Below are 21,716 nucleotides of genomic sequence, written 5' to 3'. Positions count from 1 at the left end.
AATTAAAGTCTAAAACCAAATACAATCTAACTGTATTTTTAAAATAAAAGACATGGGGGCGCCTGGGTGGCTCAGTGGATTAAAGTCTCTGCCTTTGGCTCAGGTCATGATCCCAGGGTCCTGGGATCGAGCCCCGCATCGGGCTCTCTGCTCAGCAGGGAGCCTGCTTCCTCCTCTCTCTCTGCCTGCCTCTTTGCCTACTTGTGATATCTCTCTGTCAAATAAATAAATAAAATCTTAAAAAAAAAAATAAAATAAAAGACATGTAAAAAGCTACACTAGTAATGAGTACCTACTTTTTAAATAATAGATAACTATAAGCATTCATTATAGAGTAAATTGGCCTTCCCATCTAAATTATGATTGCCAATTCACAGCAGGGAATAAAAAAAGAGAGAAACATAAGTAATCGGGAGCAGCACATACTCAAACGATTCACACACCTTTTATAGTTGTTTCCAAAAACAAAACAAAGTACATAGCACACCCCCCCCAATCAATAGCAAACAGAAAGGAAAAATAAATGCAGCCCTAATGGATCAAAAACAGAAGTATAATTGACAGATCTGTTATCAAGAGGAGTGACCAGATTAAGTCTGAAAATATAATTATATTATATTTTATTTTTTTAAAAAAGATTTTATTTATTTATTTGACAGAGATCACAAGTAGGTAGAGAGGCAGGCAGACAAGGGGAAGCAGGCTCCCGACCAAGCAGAGAGCCCGATGTGGGGCTCGATCCCAGGACCCTGGGATCATGACCTGAGCCAAAGGCAGAGGCTTTAACCCACTGAGCCACCCAGGCGCCCTGAAATAACAATTATATTTTAAAGTGTTTTATATTATATTTCACTAAACACATAGTAGCTTCTATCAAAATGAGAACCTGCTGACAAACAGAAATAAGGAAATTGGATAGTTCAAAAGCTCATTTAGGTAGAGTGTGAAAAGTGAAATGCATTTAAAACCCTATCTACCCAAACCAAGCAACCTCTATTATCAACTGTTTCAGATATACAAATTATTGAAATCCCTTCTTCCCTTTCATAGAGCAAAATCAACCACACAACTTTACGCATATTTTTTTACAGAGAAAATAATTTTACACTGAAACATTTCTTTTTTTTTTCTTTTTTTTTTTTTAAAAGATTTTATTTATTTATTTGACAGACAGAGATCATAAGTAGGCAGAGAGGCAGGCAGAGAGAGAGAGGAGGAAGCAGGCTCCCTGCTGAGCAGAGAGCCCGATGCGGGGCTCGATCCTAGGACCCTGGGATCATGACCTGAGCTGAAGGCAGCGGCTTAACCACTGAGCCACCCAGGCGCCCCTACACTGAAACATTTCTAATCTGCAGCATTTTTAGATACAGCTGCCAAGATTGTGAATTTTTAAATATAAAATAATAGGTTCTCTCTTGGTCTTGTTGGGTCCAGTGAAATTAAAGTCCCCATCCAGTTGACCTATAGCAAATTCCTGATCCACAAATGTCTGTTACTGCTTTAAGCACTGTATCTTGCTCTGATTTGTTAAATAGCATAGATTATTAATTAATTTTCTTATTTGTTTGAAAATATTATTTAAGTTTTTACAAATATCATTTAAGTTTTTCTCCAATGTAGAAAGCACTTTTCCTTCAGTTCTTTTCATCCTTCTCCCTCAGCAAAATGTTTCCAGAAAGTCCAACCCCAGTCATGCGACTACTAAAAATGCTTTCTCAAAGGTCAATCGATATTCTCATAATTGCTACATCAATGGTCTGTTTCTTTCTCATCCGTTTGATGTGTGTGCAGCTTTTGAGAGAATTAAAAAATCTTTATATCCTTGGCTTTCACAACACTGAATTCTCCTCAGCTCTGACCCAGGCTCTGTGCACTAATTTTCTGACTTTCTTCATGTGCTGTTATTTTTATTCGGGAATACCCCTTAAACACAGCCATTTCTCTAAGATTCTGACTTCAGTTCCTACCTTTCCTCAAAATAGGTATGACAGCAACAACAGCAACAAGCAGCACAGTTAAAATTTACTGAACACTAATGTGCCAGGCCTTAGGCCAACCCCTTTACATATCTTATACACCATCCCACATGTTTCACCTTTCCATTATAACCCGTGGTGCCTAAGTATATTCTATAGTTTGGGTAATCTACATTAGTCAAGCTTTCTTTCCCTTTCCAGGATTAAACTGCACTTCAAGTGCCTTATTCCCCCATCTACCATCATCTCCCCCATGTTTAGAACAGTGCTTCGTATTACAGTAGGTGTTTATGGAGCACATGGTAGGATATCTGTTGCATAAATGACTGGGAAACTCACATATATCCCATCTCTTTTTGAGACAGGGTGGGCTGCAATAAAAAATAAGACTACTGGCTTAGGGCTAAACTATTACAGTAAGTAATTCAACCTGGTTTTTGCGTTTCTAAAGCATTTATTTCATTTGATGTCGATTATAAAGTGCCAACATTTCCAAAGTTGTGCAAGACTTCTATACAGAAAACTACAAAATACTAAGTTAAGTTTTAAAATTTCTTAAGAAATGGAGAAAAAAAATAACACATGAAATGAAAACTCAATATTGTGAGGATGTCAATTATCTTCAAATCAATCTATAGATTTATTTCAACCCCAATCAAAATTCCAGCAAGACTTCTTCTGGAAAGTCAAACTGATTCAAAAGCTCATATGGAGATGTACAGGACCAAGGTAGAGTAATAATCTTTAAAATGATGACTGACAACACTGCCTTGATGAGGCTGTGGAACAATGGGAACTTTCTCACAGGCTTTTGGAGGCCTAAATTGGTAGAAACACTGTGAAACAATGTTTGACAGTATTTTCTAAAGTTGAACATACACCTATCTTGTGATTCAGCAATTCTTTCCCTTAAAAGAAAAGAAAAGAAAAGAAAAAATTGTTTCTTGAAAATAAATTCAAAGAAAGGTATAAATTTGAGCACTGAAAGACATGCAAGGATGTTAATAGAAACACTACCTTTATAACACTGTCTGTAATAGTTTTAAACTGGAAATAACCCAAATGTCCCTTTCTACAGTTGAATGGGTAAAATGAATAGGAGCATATTTACACAGTAGAACACTATGCAGCAGTGAAAAGGAAGAAACTCCGGCTACAGGCAACTCGGATCAATCTCAAAGACACTAATGAGTAAAACAAGCCAGAGGGCAGACTGCGCTGTATCACATCTCCTGATACCTTGTATTTGTTCAAAACCAGAAGCAACTATACCTTTGGTGTTAGAAATTAAAACTTTTAAGGCAAAGGAGTGGGGGATAGTGATCAGGTAGAGACATCTAGTGGTCTTTTGGGATACAAGCAGTATTCTGTTTCTTGAGTAGTGGTGCACAATTATTTCACATTGTGATGTTTATCAAGTTATACTTAAGATATGTGCGCTTTAATAGTTATTACACTTCAAAGCTACTGAAGCAACTGAAGGAAGCAATATTCAGGAACGACCAGGTAAACCTGTGGTTCTTCATCAGTTTTTAAACCAGCAATCAACACTGAAGATGCAGGATTCTCTGAGAGAAACCACACCTATGTTTAATTCTCACAATCCTTCTATATATATGTTTTGACCATAGTAAGTTTAAATCATCATATAATATATTTGTATCCCCCAGGGTACAGGTCTGTGAATAGCCAGGTTTACACACTTCACAGCACTCACCATAGCACATGACCATAGTAAATTTAAAAATCATAATTATAACATAGAGTTGAATCATATGGCATTGCCATTCTTTGTAGGTCAAAAGCAGGCTACAGATTACTATTAACTTAGCCAATATTGTTGTAGGATGGTTTCACTGGTAGAACTATAAAACACAGTCAAAATATGCCCTTCCCCCCAGTAGGTACATGTAATAATAATATTGAGAAAAGAAGTCTTGGAGGACACTTTCTGGACTGGAGAGAAAGGGAAGAGGGATTAGAAACACTGATAAGACTCCAAGTTATGATGATTATTTAAAAAAATTTTTTTAAAGACTGTATTTATTTATATGACAGAAAGAGAAATCACAAGTAGGCAGAGAGGCAGGCAGAGAGAGAGAGGGAAGCAGGCTCCCTGCTGAGCAGAGAGCCCGATGAGGGGGCTTGATCTCAGGACCCAGATATCATGAGCTGAGCCTAAGGAAAGGCTTAACCCACTGAGCAACCAGGTTAAGTGGTGATTAATATTTTAATAGGCAGTAGAGAGTTGGCAGTAGATCTAGAAAACAGCATCCCAACTGCAAGCAAATATGCTATGTCCCACTTTCACCTTCTCCCTGTTCTAGTAGGGAACCTGGGGCCACAGCCACCCAGTCAGTGAATCCCTTAGGGATCTAGGCTCTGCCCTTTCAGTGTGGGCCCTCTGAGAATCCCCTCTATTAAGATAAGTCCAATGTTACTCCCTTAGCTTTTTCCCAAGGCAGCTGCAATGAAAAGCTATAGGAAGTCTGCCTGCGTTGAGCTGCAAAAATTTTGTACAGCAAATTGTCTATTACACCACTAAATGTTCCTAAATAAAAACTCTCAAGAGAAATCCTTCTCAAGGGAAAACCATCTTCTGGATGAACTGGTATGCATCCTCCTTTTGGTAGCAAGCTAACATCTATTCCTCTTAAACTGAGAAACAGAGGTAAAACCAAAGTCCAATTGGAGCAATGCTATGGACTCGTGTTGAGCAAATTTGCATTTTATTATTTTTTGTTTTACTGTCCCACCTTTTGTTGGACATTTCTTAGAAAAAAAAACAATATAAATAAATCAAACTCAGTATTATACAACTTTTTCTAATATAGTTTATTTGTAAATGGGGGCTGAATAATTATTAAACTAACATTTTACCTTTGAAGATACAAATTTAGTAAAAAAGAAAAAAACCAACTAAAAAAACAAAACTCAGCACATCAATGAGCTACAGTACACTCAGTTCCTGAGCACCCATGATTAGAACACATTTATCTAAACTTGCTAAATAATAAGACTTCTTTTTAAGTGTTAAATGAATTTTTTAAAGAAGATTTTATTTATTTGATAGAAATTACAGGTAGTCAGGGAGGCAGGCAGAGAAAGAGGAGGAAGCAGGTTCCCTGCTGAGCAGGGAGCCCTATGCGGGACTTGATCCCAGGACCCTGACCTGAGCCGAAGGCAGAGGCTTTAACCCACTGAGCTGCCCAGGTGTCCCTATAGGTGTTAAATGAATTTTTAAAGGAGGTTTCAGGAGCTAGGATTGGGTCCTTTTTTATTATGACATTTTTCAGAAAGATATGAGTATATGTTTCAAATATAAAAATGCTTTAAATATTTTTCAAATGTAACTTGAAGTGGGGTGTATCTGTGGATATGGTTATGTGAACTACTTATCTGTAACCCCCTTCCCCTGGCAAAAATCTCAGTCACTAACATATCAGAGTGCATATTAGCCTGGCCATCTCTGCATGCTAGTGAGCACTAAACACTCAATAAATAGTTATTCAATGTCTGGATTCTGTTATAGCTCCTGTATTATTTGTAACTCGTAACACATTTTTATTTTTCACATTAAAACATTTTTTTTGGCTAACCTAAACAAGCTTAAACTGGCAGGGGTTCCAAGTACTGCAAGAGAAGGAATAGTTTTCAGTAAGCAGGTAAGTTCTGGAGGGAGAAAAAAAAAAAGAAAGAAATATGCTTGCTTCAAATGAAAGCCAGCATCGACCCATGCAGACTGATGGGATGAACAACTCCTGGTTTCCAGCTTCAGATGAGTTCTTAATACCACTTGGCAGCAACCTTTTAATTTACTTTCATTCTCTCTTCAGCAGATATTCTCACATTCTTGTCACTCTCCTTCAGCCACCTGTCTAATCCCTCTCGTGCCCCAAGTAAGCTTCCCTTTTGTTGCCTTACAGCGCAAATCTAATCTGTAGTTCTGCCCATTCTTTCTTCTTCTTTCAAGTCTTCAAAGGATGACATCATTGCGATGCCATCTGTGGTGATGTGTTCATCACAGAACACAGAGGTTCTGTGTCCCTGATCAGTTTTCTTCCAACTACCCTGGGACCTTGTTCCAACAACTGGGTCTCTTTCCTGCATCTTCAATCTCTTCTCTACTGGCTCCTATTTACCTGCTGAAAAACATGCTTTAGTCATTCCCATTCTCTGATGTATCTTCTCAGTGAACATCTCATTTCTTTCCCGGACAAAAGACTAGTTCACACTGGTGGTCAGCACTCACTCCTGCCCTGTGCACTCCTCTATGGCTTGAAATGGTACTTATATTCCTCCTCCTCCCTCTGTGAATGTAGCTGTTGGTCTTCCTACTGGACAAAGGATGCTTCTTAGTCCCCAGCTCGTGGGATGAATATGTAGCACTTGATACAGTCAACACTCCTCCTGTTTTTCCTAATCTCACTCCTGGTTCTCTCATGCTAAACATTTCTTCTAGGTCTCCTCTGCCCATAACCTAGATAGTTGGCTTCCTTTAAGATTCTATCTTTAATCCTTCTTCATTTACACCTTCCATCCTTAAGTAATTCAATCCACTCTTTATTTAATGCCTCCTGTTACTATTCAGTAATGATACTGGTGTTTTAATTACACTTGTACATTCTAATCTACATCTGTTGCCTTTAAGTTTTCCCTGTAGGACCCTATATCTCATTTCTGCTCTCTGAATAAAGGAGTATCTTTTCATTTCAAACTCAAAATGTCCAAACCTCTTTATTCCCAACTAAACGGTATTTCTCTCCTAAATTTTTCATCTCAAATATAATCCAAATGCTGGAGCGTGGTCCTTCCGCTCTCATTTGCTAACCCCCTATTCCAGCTTATCCAGCCCTAAGATTCTGCCTCCTTAACTGCCGTAGCATCTACCTTCTCTCCCTTTGTGCTGCCACAGTTTAAATTCTTTGTCCCATTTTCAACCATACCACTTCAAACATTAAGGATTCCATGGTCAATCTCTGCCTCAAATTTATCCTCCACAATGCTGCAGGTTTATCTCCCCAATACACACATTTGCCTTTTGCTGCTCCTCTACTTAAGCCCTTAAAAATGGCCCATGAATGCCTCCGGGATTGTCTGTGTTCTTTGGCATGGCTCCTAACATGACTCTGATCAACCTTCCTTGTCTGCCTGAGCTTCCTGCCCCCAAGCATCTCACCACCATACTCTAACAGCACTGAGGTAGGTAACTGTTCTTGAAGAGACCTAGGAGACTTTGGTCTCATTTTCTTCAGAGTGTCCCCTCGCCCCCTCTTTCCTGCTTAGTAAATTCTTAATCATCCTTCTTCGAAATCCACCAAGGCGTCACCGGCTCTGGGAAGCTACCTACACTCTTACATCATCGGGCGGGAATCATCACTTCCTTCTCTGTGCCACCTCAGACTTTGCACACGTCTCCTACTGTCCTCAGCACTTGCCCCCGAGGGATCAGTCATCAGTCTCTTGAGACTCAGGTCACCTGGGCTGGAAATGTGTAAAATGTTTTTGTGTTTATTTTATTAATTTGACAGAAATTATCTCTTTCTAGAGGCCCCAGCCCCCTCTGCTGGGTGGGTTAGGAGCTGTCTGAGGCTCACAAGAATCTAGCACTGCAACTGGACTATCAAAAACACAGAGTTCTTCAGGTTGGAGATAAAAGAAATTTGGAATTATGCAAATCTGAGTTTAAATCCTGGCTCTCCTACTTACAAATTCTATGAACTTGAAACAAAAAGCTATTCTCAACACGTTTCTTATTTCTGAAATGGGGATAACACCTTTCACATAGATGCTTGTGAGCACTGTATCAGAAAATGGGCGCTGAATAACTACGTAACATAGCGTATGTAATGTTTGGTGAATTTATGAATACATTGGTCATGTAGCATTTCAAACTTCTTCTTTTTTTTTTTTTTTTTTTTTTTTAAAGATTTTATTTATTCATTTGAGAGAGAGACAGTGAGAGAGAGAGCATGAGCGAGGAGAAGGTCAGAGGAAGAAGCAGACTCCCGATGGAGCTGGGAGCCCGATGCGGGACTCGATCCCGGGACTCCGGGATCATGACCTGAGCCGAAGGCAGTCGTCCAACCAACTGAGCCACCCAGGCGTCCCGCATTTCAAACTTCTTAAGTATTTATGATTAAAACGAGATATGTGAGCACGGATTTGTTTTTTAAAACCTACTTATCAATATATTTACTTAAAGGTAATATTATAACAGATACTTATTATATTTTTAGTAAAACCAAACTTGAATTTTCTCTTGTGACTTTAGTTAATGGCTGTTCCATGCTTAAAATCTTTATAATTCTTATAATAGAAAGAAACATGAAATCACTAATTTAATCCATTTCCTCAAACTCAACATGACTGAATCTCAATTATTTCTTCTACTTTACTACTGAGTAAGTCGGGTGCTTCAAAATAAAATTAAAAAGAAAGTGACTGAAAGACACACTAAGTTAACAGACATTAGAAAAAAATAATAAGCCTGATACGAAAATGTCATTTGCAGTCAAGATGGTTATTACTCAGCAGCATCAGGTTGAAGCTGAGAACATAAACATCAAGAGCCACCAAACCATCAGTATTAAAAGGGTCACAAGTAATTTTTTCATCCCTTTTACTTGTTCATGTTTTTTAACATTTTCTACAATAACATGTTTCACTTTTTATGACAAAAATATTTTAGGGGCTCCTGGGTGGCTCAGTGGGTTAAAGCCTCTGCCTTCAGTTCAGGTCATGATCCCAGGGTCCTGTGATCGAGCCCCGGATCAGGCTCTCTGCTCAGCAGGGAGCCTGCTTCCCTCTCTCTCTCCCTCTGCCTGCCTCTCTGCCTACTTGTGATCTCTGTCAAATAAATAAATAAAATCTTTAAAAAAATTTTAGAGAATCTTTTTAAAAATGCTCAAACTGTCATGTGAAAGTATAAAATTCTAACACCGTGTATTCTATATGCTCTCAATTACAGAAGAAAATGTATACGCACAGGATATACATAAGGGGGGGACGAAAAATGAGAAGGCAATATGCAAAAAATGCCTGGTTCTCTGGTGGAATTACCAGCAGTTTTTACAGCCTTATGTATTGTTTTCTGTATTTTCTAAATTCTTTATAATAATCTAGTATACTTTTAAAAAATAACAGTTTCGATTCACATACCATAAAATTCAACCATTTAAAGTATCTAAGTCAATTATTTTTGGTATATTTAGAAGATTGTGTGTACCATCCCCATGAAAGTACCATCCCCACAATCAATTTTTTTTTTAACTTATTTATTTAACAGACAGAGATCACAGGTAGGCAGAGAGACAGGAGGAAGCAGGCTCCCCACGGAGCAGAGAGCCCTATGCAGGGCTCAATCCCAGGACTCTGGAATCATGATCTGAACCGAAGGCAGAGGCTTTAACCCACTGAGCCACCCAGGCGCCCCCCCAATCAATTTTTTAAAAAGATTTTATTTGTTTATTTGAGAGAAAGAGAGAGAGGGACAGGGAGAAGCAGACTCTGCACTGAGGGGAGAACATGACATGGGACTCGATCCCTAGACCCTGAGATCATGACCTGAGCGGAAAAGCAGATGCTTAACCGACTGAACCACCTGGGTGCCCCTCATAATCAATTTTAAAATGTTTTCATCACCGAAAAAGAAAACCTGTACCCATTATCAGTCACTCCTCATTACTTCCTTTGCCCAGTCCCTAGCAACTACCAGTCTATTTTCCAATCACTGTAGATTTGCCTGTTCTGGGTATTTCATGTAAGTGGAACCGTATAATATAATGGTCCTTTGTGAATGGTTTCTTTGTCTTAGCACAAGGTTTTCAAGGTTCATTCATATTGTAGCATGGATAAACACTTAATTTCTCTGTCACTGATATTCCTTTGTATGGACAGATACTGCATTGTATGGATAGAATGCATTTTATTTGTCCATTTTTTAGTTGGTTGTCATTTGAGTTGTTTCCACTTTCTAGCTATAATGAAAAATATGCTGCTACGAATGTTCACAAACATGTTTTGCATGTGCAGATACCCAGGAGTGGAACTGCCTGGTCATTTGGTAACTCTATGTTACTCTAAGGAACTATCAAACTGTTTTCCAAAGCAGCTGCATTGTTTTACATTCCCACCAGCAATAGAGGAGAGCTGTAGTTTTTCATATCATTGCCAACATGTACTATTGCCCATCTTTTTGATTATAGCCACCCTGGTGGGTTTGAAGGGATAGTTCATTATGGATTTGATTTATATTTCTCTGATGGCTAACGATGTTTATCATCTTTCAAGTACTTAAATGTTCTTTGGCAAAGTGTTTATTTCGATCTTTTGCCCATTTTTAAATTGGGTTATTTGTCTTTTCATTGTTGAGGTATAGGAGTGTTCAAAAAATATATTCTAATCACAAGTCTCTTATCAGATATATGATTTGCAAAATGTTTTGTAATGCATTTATAGAGACAAAAAAGAACTCTAACTTCTGAGAATTCAATTAGCAAACACTGTGGTCAGGGGGTATAACATGGTAACAGCAATTATAAAACAACTTAAAATGTGAGCAGCACTTTACAATTTTCTACTTAATCCTCACATGGACTCCTAATAGTAGGCCTGGTTCTCATGTCAAGAATCGAAGGTCTGTAGAAGTAAGTTGATTTATTCAAACTCTCTCCTGGCTTCATTTTTTTTCCTATCACAATTTTTCTACACTTCATCTTTCTTACTTGTTTTATTTAAATTAATGTTCCCCCTCTGTGTTGTTTTCAAATTTGTAAGCCAACTGTTTTAAACACTTTTTACAAGGCAGGTATGTTCACACAGAGATTTCTCGAAGACCCATGGCTAAGTAGGATTAATGATACCCAACACTCTGGGTATCTGGTACAGATCTTTCTCTGCTGGAAAATTACTCACACACTCTCTGATAGTGTGACAGGTTTGACAGAAGGAGCTGTGTAGCCTGACAGACTCATGAGTGACATGACAAACGTGGAAGGTGCGTGATCCCAATGAATCTGCTCTGTGGCGTTCTACTAGTTTCCTATGACAAATGCAATAAACTACCACAGCCTTGGTTCTTAAAACAACAGAAATTTATTCTCTCACAGTTCTGGAGGCCAGAAATTCAGCCTGTAATCTGTCTCACTGGATCAAAATCAAGGTGCTGGAGGCCACAATCCCTAAAGAAGGTCTGGCGGTGAGTCAGTTCCTTGCCTCTTCCAGCATCTGGTGGTTGCTGGCATTCCCTGGCTTGTGGTCCCATCATTCCAACTCTGCCTCTAGAGTCACAGTGACTTTTCTTCTTGTGGTTGAAATCTCCCCCTGCCACTCCGACCCCCATAAGGACACTGGTGATTGTACCTAGTCCTGCCCCCATGATCCAGGTCCTCATCTCAAAGTCCTTAGCTTAACCTTTGTGGTCTTTGCTACATAAGGTAACCTTCCAGGTTCCAGGGATTCGGACATTGTCAGTACACACTGGAGGGGTATGTATGTGTTGGGGAGATGTCCTTACAAGACTCAAGAACAAAGTGCCAAGATGCAACTCTCCATTATCTTCTTTTCTTTATATTCGAAGTCTACTTGATTCACGTACCAAAACTGCTCTCACAGCTATGTTCTCTCCTAGCCCTGACAGTATCCCCAAATATTGCTAAAAGTTACCGTTTTAGTTACCGGATCGTATCATGTGGCTTCAATTACTAAGAACACTTTCATAAAGAAGAAAACACTATCTAGATGCAAATCTGTTAAAACAAAATGTTGGAGGAAGAAAAAAGTGAAACTGAACAAACTGTTTCTTCTTAAAATTATTTACAAACATATGCTATAAACCTAACATTAGAAAGGAATTAGATATTTAATATTACATCACTCCTCAGCTACCTGAAAGTAACTGAAATGTACAATACAGTAATAAATGGTTCACATACAATACCAGTTATGAAATGTGCTGGCATTTCTCCTCTTATGCTAGACAGTATATGGGCATTCTTAATTCATATGCTTTTTATGTCTGTAATATTTTTACAATGCTATTTTATAATTTTTAAGTATTAAAAAAGAAAAAGGGTATAATGTCGTCCTCCTCCATAAGCCCTAGGAAGCATTCCCTGGAATAAACTTCATGTTTATCTCTAAAATCACAGCAGTAAATTCTACCAAATGCCATTGTTAAAATCTACAAACAGATCAACTCTTTGGTTATGAAGAAATCCTTGCTTCCTTATTAACTCTTTAGGGAAGTAGAGAATAGGTAGTGAAAAACGAGAAAGTCTCTGGAACCAGGAAGCAGATATGCTGATTAAGTTGCCAGTCTCCACATGCTCTGCCCTGTAATTTCCTACTTGTTTATACAGAGAGATTTTTGTGCTATTTACTAAGATTAAGTTATCCATGTCCCAGATGGATTTTGCTGGCTAGATGTTAACTGCTGCAATTCTCCTTTTCTTGCCACAAGCAACTTGTCCTCAAAGGAAAAGATATGTTTCTGAAATACTTATGAAATCGCTTTTAGTAGGCAAATCATACTTTCTCACTGACTTAAGCTGTAATTTCAGAGATTTATTCTTAAGGAAAAAGTATAGCTCCAAGGAAAATTTATGCTTATATTCAAAACATACTTTCTTTCTGACAGAGAGGGGGAAAAAAAAATTCCATCATAGTTCATCTCAACTGGGGAAATAAAAACCCCCAAGATGTGTGCTGGACAGCAGACAAGCCATGTACCAGACATTAAGGAGATTAGGAGAAGGTCCTGGTTCCTAATCATAAACCTCTTCCATTGAAAACTGCCCACGGTAAATGATGGCTAAGGGGGACATGCCATCTGTATTAAATAAGGCATAGATCCTGTGCTCTGGGCTTGTGGTTTGTGGTTTTCTATCTTTACAAAGTAGATTTTAGACTTACACTTCAAAATGTCAGTAATAAAAAAAATCACAGAATATTTGTAGGATTTTACGAACACATGTATTATTCATTAAAGATTGTCTGTGCTGCATATTCATTGTCTAGTCCTTTACACTGGAGTAAACATGGCTTACGAAACCAACATCGACTGTACATTAGAGCTTCCTAAGACACTCGGTCTGTCTCCATTCCCAGAGATAACACAAGATCGACACAGAATCTGCTAAGGATCCTGTGGGGGTCAAGCAACCAGCCCATCTGAGGTTTCTAAGTAGCCCAGGGTAGGAGTCCTTGCTCCCACATCAGATAACAGAGTATCCTCCCTTCTAAGAATAAATGAGGATGTGAGAACATGTGCACTCACTGGATTACAGCAAGGAAAACCACAGTTGGGCAGGTTTCATACTTCACAGAGGAGCCAAAACAGGAGCCTCTAAGCTGATGTCTAAACAAATGATGCATTTTTCTCCCCCCCCCTTTTTTTTGAAGATTTTTATTTATTTATTTGACAGAGAAAGACACAGTAAAAGAGGGAACACAGGCAGCACGTGTATGAGAGGGAGAAGCAGGCTCCCCACTGAGAAAGGAGCCGAATACAGGGCTCGATCCTAAGACTCTGAGATCACGACCTGAGCCGAGGCAGCCACTTAACGACTAAGCCACCCAGGCACCCCTAAACGATTTTTCCCCCAAATAAAATCAAGACATAAAATCCTTAAAGTAAGTGGGTGGGCAAGGGGAGCAGCCAACAGATCTTCTACTTTTATATGAATCTGATGTGTTTCACTGAAGAGGCAGAAGGCTTGAGACTCAAGTAAACTAAGGGAATAATGGCCATTCTTTAACCTCCCGGGCAGCATTCGGGGTAATGGGGAAGAAACAACATATCCGCAGGGAAGATAAAAAGTTAACAAATCCATTTCAGGGCCAGTGAGCTGAGGAGCTGTGGAGGAGAAATCACTCTGAAGTTATTATCATAAACTGTAATTCAAACCATTTTAAGGCTTAACCCCTTTAAGGAAAATCTGTGACAATTTGGCAAGAAGAACTTGCCAACAGTTCATCACTGGGAGGAAACAAAGGCATTCTAATATCAAGCTTAACATGGGTGGGAGGAAGCTCTTTCTGTTTGGAAATGATATAAGGCTATTGTTGTTCCTATCACTGTTATTATTTTAACTTTTATTCCGTCCTGTGGTCCTTTGTTTTTATTACTCCGGCAGAGATACCTGAGGAAATCTAGGTTACAGGAAACTGAAAATGTCTATTTTTTTTTTTTTTTAACAGACAGTATTTATTTGAGAGGGAGGGGCTTAGATGAGATGGGGAAGCCGACCTGTGGCTGAGCAGGGAGTCCATCACAGGGCCCGATCCCAGGACCATGGGACCATGACCCGAGCCAAAGGCAGATGCATAAGGACTGAACCACTCAGCGCCCCAGGAACTGCACATGTTTAGAGTGAGTTAGGCAGGACTGATGCTGCACATGTGGTGTATTAAAAGGAAAGGTGCTGGCGAAGATCTGGATGTGAAAGTCCAGGAATAATGTGGAGAAACAGCAGAAATAAAGAACAGAAACCCTAAACCCTAATTCCTAGACTAAATGAGCTATAAATGCAAGAGAGGACTTGAGAAAAGGTTGCTAAGAAACTAAATGAGAAAAGAACCAGTAAGTCAGAAGCGACAACTAAGAGATTGCGGATGCAAGTTCAAGACAATGTTAAATCGAGCAGGAATCTCGGCACCATCAACAAAACACTGAGGAAATGACAGACAGAGGTTAAAGACACAACAATTTGCTGGGTATTTGTTTAGTGGCCATCTATTAATGGCCTAATTAAAGAGCTAATTTATGTCAAGTTAGAGTAAGTAATGGCCACTGTATATATACTTTTGATGTACCTGTCTTAAATCACTGATACCCCTGAGAGCTCATTAAAATAAAGTAGTCTTATATCAAACCAGCTAGCTGACCTTGAATTTGCCAAAAAGCCACTGATAGAACGGTATTAGACAGAAGCTAACGTATGACGGACACGGCCCCAATGACACAGTATTTGAGGTACCTTTGCAATGCCGACCTATGCACCCATTCAATCTCTAACAGCTGAGCAATCCTGCTACAATAGGCCAGGGCTACAATAGGCCAGACTTCACCATATTTTCAATGGATGAGCCATACAGTTCCAGAGTTCTGGGGTATAAGTAATTATAAAATTCTATCAAGGTCAATGAAGAATTATTTACAGCTTAAAAGAAAAAAGTCCCTGTTACCTCATATTATCTGCTCACTTATGAAGATTATGGTATGGGGTCTAGTAATTTTAATGTGTTTCTTAAGTTCTAATGGTATAAAAAGGGTTTTGTTTTTAAAGAACAGCAATCTTCATAAAAGTAGAGGACACAGAAACAGAAAATATAACTTTTTTTTTTTTTTTAAGATTTTATTTATTTATCAGAGAGAGAGAGCACAGGCAGACAGAATGGCAGGCAGAGGCAGAGGGAGAAGCAGGCTCCCCGCCGAGCAAGGAGCCCAATGTGGGACTCGATCCCAGGACGCTGGGATCATGACCCGAGCCGAAGGCAGCTGCTCAACCAACTGAGCCACCCAGGCGTCCCTTTTTTTTTTTTTTTTTTTAAGATTTTATTTATTTATCAGAGAGAGAGAGTACAGGCAGACAGAATGGCAGGCAGAGGCAGAGGGAGAAGAAAATATAACTTTTTAAATGGTGGTATTGATATAGATTGAAAAACATAAAAAAGAAAAAAAACTTAATTCAATAAACATTTAGTGCATGCCAATTATATACCAGGCACTGTTGGGTTTCCACTAATTTAAGAGTTCATCTTTCACTAAATGTGATTTTATTTATAATAACATTGTATAGTAATATGAACAAATCTGAGGTATTTCTTTAGCCTAAATATTCATCATTTTGTCTACAAGGCCAAACACAGCTGAAACACATAGGTATTTAGAAATTATTAGAAAAGTTGGCTAAGCAGGTGAGACTCTTTCAATATTTAATCATGTATATATTCTGTATTAATTTATTTAGAGTATGGGAGAGGAGCAGAGGGAGTGAGAGAGAATATTAGGCACATGGAGCCCCACACAGCGTTTATCTCATGATCCCTGAGATCACAAGCTGAGTCCAAATCAAGACTTGGACACTTAACCCACTGAGCCACCCAAGTGCCCCTACGTTCTGGTTTTAAAAATAAATTATAGAGGCGCCTGGGTGGCTCAGGGGGTTAAGCCTCTGCCTTCGGCTCAGGTCATGATCCCAGAGTCCTGGGATTGAGCCCCACATCGGGCTCCCTACTTAGCAGGGAGCCTGCTTCCCCCCCCCCTCTCTCTGCCTACTTGTGATCTCTGTCAAATAAATAAATAAATAAAATCTTAAAAAAAAAAAAATAAGTTATAGGGGCACCTGAGTGGCTCAGTGGGTTAAGCGTCAGACTCTTGATGTCAACTCAAGTCTCTATCTCAGGTCATGTGTTCAAGCCCCACACTGGGATCCATGCTGAGCATGGAGCCTACTCAAGAAAAAATAAAGAAAAGAAAAGAAAAAAAAAAGTCACATAAAGAAAGACCAAGTATATTATTATTTATAAATCAGTATACTTCTGTGAGTCAGGTATTTAAAGTAGAATAAGTAATATTTTGAAAAAAATTTAATACAGAAAAAAACATTAATTGTTTGGAAGGGGTAGTAAGGAGACAAGCATTTATTGAACGCTCTGTGAGTAACATGTTGGGTTCTCTATATAAAATTAAATACTCATAATCTAAAAGACAAACACTGATGTTTCTGTTTACTGCTGAAAACACAGAAAGCAGAAAAGAAGATACTTGCCTCAAGTCACAAGTGGCAAAGCTAGATTAGAACCCAGGCCCACCAGATTACATATCCTACTAATTTACCATTACAAACCGTATTTAAAAAATTGATTTGTTTCTCTATAAGAGTAATCTAGGAGTAACTTTAAGAAAATGGATGAAAACTTTTGAGAATTATCAAGATCTTTACTGGGTCATATTGACCCCCACCAAATCCCTCATACAGTGTTGTTTATTGCTTATACTTTTAGTGTTTGGGGCTTTCAAAAATGTCAATTCAGCTTACGTCACTCATACTGTTCCAAATCTAATCATACCTCTAACTGGACATTTACATTGTATTTCTAAAACTGTTCTTCTAAATGTAAAATGAGAAAAGAACTGAGGCAATTTCCTAGAAGATCGAAGCAAACCCGTACTTCTTCCACTTATCCATGTATTTATAAGGTTAAGTGTTCATATTTGTAATTATTTAATATAAGTATTTACACCATATATTGGCTTTTCTTTTCAAAAGTAAACCATATTTCAGAGAAAGTTAAGTTCTAGAATAAAATTTAATAAGATGTTAAAGGCCAAGAAGTTCTGCTCTAAACAAGCCTTTACGGCCCATTATTCCCCAAACTTACTTGACCCTCGAACCCATTTTCAGGTAAGACCACTTGGGATCTTTAAGCACTACTGAACTTCACGAATGTTAAGGAACTAAATTATCCTTAATTGGTAGATGTTAAGTAAGTGAGTAGACGATTTGGAAATGAACAAGATATACTGGTATGTGCTTCACCTGTAGAACCTGGCAAAGAAATCCTTGTTATCAGTCGTTCTTCTTATCATATTTCCCCCCTTTCACAATATTTCTCTCTATTTTTCTTTAACAGACTTCAGTTCATTATCAATTTCTCTCTTCTTGAAGACCTATGAAGGTCTATGATTAGAGGCAAATGGGGCCAAATACGTAAAAGAAAATAGTGTGAAGTGTAATTCTGCCACGGAAATTTCATGATTATTTACAGACTAGGGTAAATATGTATTAGCAAAGTAGTTCCAAAGACCACAGAGGACTTACACATTTAAAATATTTTTAAAAGATATTATTATTATTATTATTATTATTAAATATTTTAAATATTTTACTTACTTACTTGATTGAGGGAGAGACAGCGAGAGAGGGAACACAAGCAGGAGGAGTGGAGAGGGAGAAGGAGAAGCAGGCTTCCCACTAAGCAGAGAGCCCAGTGCAGGGCTTGATCCCAGAGTCCTGGGATCAAGACCTGAGCCCAGGTGCCCCTAAAAGATACTATTTTTAAGTAGACTCTATACCATTCACATGCTCCACCACGGAATTAGCCAGCCAGGTACCCCCGAAATACTAATTAGAAAAGGAAACATTCGATAGGATTCTGTAAAAGCAATACTTGTTTGGATTTTCCCCACAGTAGCTCTCTGTGAATAGCTTACAGCCCTCATGAATCTTTGCAATAGTCCAAGAAATAATCTTATTACTTTAGAAATCTTAAATGAGCCTCCTATTATTACCACAGTAAAGTACTATACTAAAAATAAGTGGAAATAAACAGAGTGTGCATGCTGCCCAAGGTCGCACAAGTTGAGTCAGAATGTAAAAGTGGAACAGATTTCTTGAATATTGTCACTTAATCGTCATCTTTAACTGGTAACCCTCCCTTTTCATGAATATACGAGCTTAAGTATACACCCACCTCCTTCACATGTGCCAATCCTGGAAAATGGCATAGTGGGGGCAGTTCACAAAATAAAGATATTTCAGGAAAGCATCACATAATTGCCTGGCATTTTTGAAGGCACTAAGTCTTTAGTATTCTCTTCCTAGTCCTCCCACCCCACCACATTGTTTTTCTAGAACTCTTTAAAACACCTTCTATACCTCAAATTCCCTACCTGACATTTACTAATAAACATGATTTTCCTCAAGGAAATAAATTTGGTAATTTTATGCCTTTTCTTCAAATCTTTAAAACATGTAATAATTTGTCTCATGCAGAATATATAATTTTAATTTCCAGAATACCCTTAAGAGTTGTCTGCCAAGTTTATCTATGATAAATAGAAATCAAAATCATGTTCATTATGACATAATAATTTATAGACTTTAAATATTATTTGATACTATTAGAACATAATATGGAAAAAATGCATAACAACTTCCCCCTTTAAGTTCATGATAAAACATAAGCACTTGGATAACAAAAACAACCATAAAACATTTCCTAGCAATCACCATAATATGAGCTCAAGTGAGAAGAGCCCAAAATGGCAAAACTATTATTATACTCCAAACACTTACATAGCTACTTCAACAACTAAAAACAGAATGGATTCTAAATATGAATACTGTATAACTGGAACATATTTCACTAAGTATTGTCAATCTCATTTTATTTTTGGGTACTGTAAATGACCAGTTATATTATAAAGCCAACTGATTTCTGTATCATCTATATAAAAATATATACATACAGTATATTATATCCTCTCATTTTCTTTCAAAAATTCTTGTTTTATGCTAAATAACTCTTATCCGCTACTTTTTAAGATAAAGTGTAGAAATGTGAAAGTAAAAATTATAATTTCATCAAAATACAAGAACAAAAATGCTGAACTGTCCAAACAGACAAATCCTGAGCTCCCTGAGCACACAATTCTGCCAGCATTATTCAGCACCAGTGAGCAAATGAAATTTGTGCAGAACACGAAGGAGTATCATCATAGCAATTTATGAACTTGTCACCTCAGAAATGTCCTGAAAATATTTCAAAAGAGTGAGATCTGGGCAGCAGAAACAATTTTCTCCCAATCTCAGCTAAGTTACTTGCTACATAAAGCTTCAGCTTAGTACAAAACAGGCAGCAGATAAAAGACACAGCCTTACAAGGAATTATAAAATAGAATAAAACAGCTAATTAACTCACCAAATAGCCTTTTGCTAAAAACCTGCATTCTTCTTTTTGTCTCAGGCTTCTGGTTTCCAAAGACAAATTATATGCCCTCTGACAGAATGATGACAAAAGGGCACACTGTGAGCTCTTTCCTGCTCTTCCCCCTAGAAGAAAACTGAACCTCACTGCAGTCTCCAAGAGTAAGTACTTCCTATGAGCATGCTCGGTATCTAATTTAAATGACTTGGTATTTCATCTCAGCATGTGATGGCCTACTTCCAAACAGACCCAGAGAGCTGCAAATTCAATCGAAGATCATTAACTGCCATAAACTAAACGGAACCACCAAATGATAATTGATTTGTTTTTGACTTTGTGATTTTTGTGGTTCATTTAACTCGATGTGCCTGGAAATAATTATTTCTGTACTATAACAACCCCCCCCCCCAATCCCCGGGTTTCAATATTTCATTTACTATGTCAACATAGGTATTTCTCAAAACACTGGAAATATCAAGGCATGCAGGATATGACCCCCAAAAGTAAATGTGACCACTGATGATTTAGGCAAACCATAAGCCATTTATATTTCACTTTTTAACCTCTTATTCTGTACTCCTGGTTATTCACCAAATAAAACAATCTGAAACTATCTAGTAGTATTCCTATTTTTCCTTTGGAAATATTAGTAAACATCAATAAACTGAAATGTTCAGTATCTTTATTAAGTATGTCTACTAACTTCAAAATATAGAAGTACAGATTTTTCTCACCAACAGATTATACATTATATAATAGAATATACATTTATATAATAACAGGCCTCACCCAAATGTTGATAAAGTTATAAATAGGATTAATAGATTTTTTGCATTTTTAAGAACAATTTTTTGCAAAAATACCACACAGACAAATCAACAAAATAGTTTGCATATGTATGTTTATGTAATCAAATAACTAATTTGCCTGGTATGCTGAGTAAGTTGCTGCAAAGGCATATCATTTGGCATGATGGAAATACTGTCAAGAAGCTCATGGTGACTATTTAAATCTTTCAGGAAAAAAGAAAAAAAAAAATCCAGCACGGCAAATATAGCCCCACCAAAAGCATGCAGACAATTCTCACAAATCCACTTCCCATTTTCACCTTGGACAGACAAACAAAAATAGAAAGTGGTCAGACAGCTGACACACTACAAGCTTGGGAGAGCAAACCACAGGCAGAGTGGGGCTAATACATCTTTATCTGGGTCCATACACTAACTTATGATTTTTCTTTCTTCACAACCAGCCTTGATTGCTTCTACACTTCCCCATCATTAAATACTTAAGTACCTCACACACAAATGTCTCATTTTATGAATAGTAGCTTTGCTTCCCCTTCCCTCCTGACCCCAAATTAATCTGAAAGACCTGGGAAAATAAGAAGGCACAAGAAACAGACAACTTCAGTGGCAGTAGCCAAGATAAGACCCCTCCTAGATGGTGAGACAAGATCATTAAGAGGTTCAGAGAAGTTGTAAAAAATAAAATGTTAAAAAGGAACACGAGAACTGTTTATGGAACCACACCTACCTAATTCCAACACCTTCCCCCACCCCAAAAAAGGTGTTCAGTTCAAAGAAAGCTACCAACACATATCATTTTCTTTAGCATGCTACCAAAGCAACTCATCACTCCCACTGCCAATGAGTGCTAGGTAGGTTGAACTGCAAGGTCTGCAAGTAATGCATGCTATATAAGCATTCTCTCTCTCTCTCTCAAAAAAAGTGCCCAGTACAAAAAGCAGCACAGAATAAAAAGCAAATACCAAGAGTCATACAAAGTATCAAACAGAAAGTGTCAACATGTATGCGTTTTGTGTACTGCTAAGTCTAATAACTTTTGTGTACAATGTGTGTCAGGGTGAGGAGTCCATAAAAACAATTTCTAGAAAGCTATGCTCTCGGAAGGAGAAAGGAAAGTTCTACAGTGAAACCACATCTATTTCTGATCCACAAATATTTACTGAGAACATGTTCTATACGAGCATGGTGCAAGGCAATGCACAGTGGAGACAGAAAC

At 37.9% G+C, this 21,716-nt stretch overlaps 1 protein-coding gene across 21 annotated transcripts in view; it reads right to left on the bottom strand.

The window, feature by feature from the left end:
* Nucleotides 1-21,716, bottom strand: part of PLEKHA5 (pleckstrin homology domain containing A5) — a 237,422-nt gene that overhangs the window by 134,581 nt on the left and 81,125 nt on the right. The window contains exon 1 of one of the 21 annotated variants that reach the window (XM_082740619.1): nt 19,686-19,824. The exons of 19 other annotated variants lie outside the window; for them this stretch is intronic. The gene's annotated coding sequence lies outside the window, so the exon portion shown is untranslated. Of the gene's footprint in view, nt 1-19,685; nt 19,825-21,716 lie in introns of those variants that run through there. One more of the 21 variants, XM_082740616.1, reaches the window with a different exon arrangement.

Source organism: Mustela nivalis (assembly GCF_964662115.1).
Source record: "Mustela nivalis genome assembly, chromosome: 7".
Taxonomy (NCBI): Eukaryota; Metazoa; Chordata; class Mammalia; order Carnivora; family Mustelidae; genus Mustela; species Mustela nivalis.
This window is presented reverse-complemented; position numbering and strand designations above follow the sequence as displayed.